Source organism: Limanda limanda, chromosome 4 (genome assembly GCF_963576545.1).
Source record: "Limanda limanda chromosome 4, fLimLim1.1, whole genome shotgun sequence".
Taxonomy (NCBI): domain Eukaryota; kingdom Metazoa; phylum Chordata; class Actinopteri; order Pleuronectiformes; family Pleuronectidae; genus Limanda; species Limanda limanda.
In genome coordinates, this window is record NC_083639.1 from 19583695 (window position 1) to 19587502 (window position 3808).

Here is a 3808-nt window from a genome sequence, read left to right on the forward strand (position 1 = left end):
TTCTCTGTTGCAGTAAAATGTTTGTGAAATAAAACGCACGCCGAGAGGTGCACAAAACGAGAGATCTCTTGACTACTTTATTCCATCGACTCCTACATTGGTGACCTTGATTTTTCACATTATGTTTTTTATTCTTTTGTTTGTTTATGTCTGAAGATAGGTCACTAATATCTGCAATTGTACTGTATTCGGCTGCAACACTGTTTACCCCTGAAACTCCAGAAGTGTTTTGTGGACTCAAACACTTCAACGATCCCTAAATCGGCATAGGTGTGAATGAATTCTGATTGCTGTGGCATCCTTTGGATGGATGAGCATCTGTGATTGGTACGGCAGGTTTTGGCAAGGCCAGCATGTCCACTGGGCTCCCCCCACAACTACACCACCTTGCCATGCCACTTCAAGTGGTACGCCACGCCAACCTTTATAACCATGTCAGAAATATTCTATAACTGAATCCTGTGAAGTCCCCGCAAACCCTTATTATGCCTTTCATTTGCTTTGATCTCTTGTCTCAGCTCATAACACACAGCTGTCAAATAAACTGGCCCTTTCATCTGAATTGGACAAAGCCAGAGAAGCAAGTCATATAGATTAAGGGTGACCAGTGGGGGGCCATCAGGGGTATTGGTGGGTGATTGTACAGTTGAAGCTGCAGTAAACCAACCTACCAATACACCTCTACATCTACAGACACAATGAGTGTCTGCGGTTCAACAGATTCTACAGATGAAATGCTGGTTATAAATAAATAACAAACAAGGTGGGAAACTCAATGCGTAAAACAACACTGACAACAAGTTCAGTGGGGTCACACTACCCATAACTTCATAGTAGATACTAATACATTATTACATGAGTACTCAGTAATCATGTGTCAGACAGCACCCATCTTCCAACTTGGCCTTCATTTTATTCCAAACACACCTGTAACAGCGTCTGGCACAGCTGTGTGACAGCATCTCTCCACAGACAGACAGACAGACAGACAGTAGCTGTACTCAAAAAAACCTCTGTATTAGTTCCCACTAGAGCAGGTGTCTCCTGGCTTTAGTAACATTTCAGACGAAATTTTCATGAGACCAGGCTGCTCCTGGACCACATTTTGCCATTATTTGCCACTCGCCAAACACACACACACACACACGAGGTGAAACAATACCTGTCACGCCGATAATAAATAAAATAAAATGGGGAGTTGGCACTGTTTTGATTTTTCACTTATGTGAGAAACATTGTTATTGATTTGACAGCTTGGGGTTTTAAATCATTTAGTGCGTGTTTGTGTGACCTTTCTTTGTTCAGACCAGCACAGTCCTGAAAGTTAAAACAGTAGCTTGGTATGAATGTTGGCCTCTGCACTGCCCACCTGTATGGAATCTATCTATCTCTGCTGCACTTGTCTGCACCCTGCTCCAGTGTTTTTCTTTTCTTTTTCAGTTTACTTCTCCATCTCCATGTGCAGAGCAGGTTATTTGAGAAGGGGCCACAATGTTTTGTATTTATATGGACTGATTAAGAGACAATTGGTCCGTGGGTATCTACAGACACATAAAAGCTGCCCACAACTCCCACATAAAGTCAAGACCCACAGGAAGAAAGAAAGACAGATCATTATGTGTTTCTTAGTGGCTGCTTTGTGTCCCATCATATTCATTTTGTGTCTCTTTTTGGTATTTCTTTCATTTTGTGTCTAATTCTACTCATTTTAGTTATCTCTTTAGTGTATTTTTGCATCTAGCTTTGAAAGAGACTTGAAAAACAGTTCTCCTCGTCCCTTCCTTATTTGTCTCTTCTAATCACTCGAGGTCAGGTCTAGGATATTAAATTACTAACACTCACCTACAGACAGTCCTGGTCTGTAACATCATGCAAAGGTTCAGGCCAATGCTACACTGAACTAGCCTGGGTGCCAGACGAACTTAGCCCCGCCCACAACATTTGTTGTTCGGGAAGTTCGGTCTGGAGTCGCTCCGTTGGGGAGAAACTATGCTCGTACAGAAGCTGGTCGATCCAATCAAATCGTCAGGGCGGGCTTTATACGATGATTGACAGATGATTTACAGTGACGTAGTCAACTACGTCAGCAAAGAGCGCTGCCTGCCGCTGGAGAGCCGAGACATATTTAGGCATATATAGTGTTTATATCTATGAGCTGAGATGTGTCGATGCTGCCATCGAGTCTGCTTCAGAGACATCGACAGCGCATTCATTTTGAAAGAGGAACAGAGGAAGGCGATCAAGGCATTTGTAGATCGAGAAGATGTTTTTGCCGTCCTCCTACGGGATTCATAAAAAGTTTAATTTATCAGCTGGCCCCGATGCTGCAGCCACACAAGCAGTCATATAAATAAAAAGAGAGTGGGGGGGCGCGCTACGCTCCTCAGCACATATGGGACAAAAAACACACATGTTGGGACGCTGTTAATGTTGGAGCAACAAGGAAGTGAATGCTTGAAAAAAACGATTAGCTGCCGTTTCTCCTCGCTGATCTCCTGCAGAGCCATGACAGCGGAGCTCTGCAGCGCAACTGGCGGATCAGCAGCTCCGTAGATTTCTGGTAGCGACGGATCTCTCTCAGAGCCGGGTCCCGGGTCAGGTCCCGGTAGCGGTGAGGCTTCTTCACGCCGCCGCCGGCCGGGGCTCTCACAAGAAGCCCTGGTCTCCAGCTGCTTCCTGGGGGCTTTGCCTCCGGTGGAGATACGAGCGGCATTTGCAGCATTTCCAGTGATTTATTTATAGACTGAACAAACTCGTGAAACAGACAACTGACAACAACTATGCGTCGCTTGACATACGTCACATACTACGTTGCTCTGATTGGTTGTAGGGCTATCCAATTGAGCGAAGAGGCATTTTGTTTCCTGGTTCCGTTGAAACACGCCCCATAATCACAGCCCAATGGAGCGGTCTCAGACTCATATTCTGACTAGAATAATGAGTATGACAACGTCAGGCTAACACTGAACTACTAGGGCCCCAGGCTGTGTGCCCTCTAGGAATGATCAATAATCTGTCCATGTTTGTCTAACACAGATAGACTCTAAGTGCATCAGCTCTATCGGCTCTGACTGATGCACCATGATTTATTATTGGTAATTAGGCCACAGTGAACCTGAAACCCACCAGGATTTCTCCTATTCATCATTACCAATCCACCACTGGCAACACACTGCAAGCTATTTCTCTAGTTGCTGTTTTGCAACATATTGTGTAAGGTTTCAGCATTAGCATTGTCTGTGCTGTGATGTCTGCTCTAGTACCCTGATAAACAGAAAGCGACTGTCAGGATGTTAACTTAATACTTAAATGTTCATGAGTGATGGGATGTGAGTGTCCTGTTTCAGGCTGAGACAAGAGTTGGACAGCTGTTTCGTCACATTCTGCAGTGCCTCTCTTTGGGACATGTCTCAAGAAAACCCAGTTCAGTGTTGCACCATCCTCAATGCTCACATCGAGTTTCCACACACAACATTCAGTAGCCACCGCTTTCAGTGGTTTGAGAATCTGTTGATATTAATTTTGTATTATTACAGTTTCATACATTTTTAGTGGCATCCAGTGCTTGAGGGATCATGCCACTGGTTAAACGCTGTTAAATACTCTTTGTTTTGCTGTATTTCAAGTGCAACTGAATATTTTCAATTTGTGCATTTGATGCTGTGAGTCACCTTTGCCTCACCTTAATTGTTCGTTGTCATTTTCTTTTAAGTGAATAAAATTGAAAGCGTTATATTTTGGGCTGAGCACTGTTGCACAACAGATGTATTTCTGCGGGATACTGGTGACGTTTATTATTTCAAAAGCA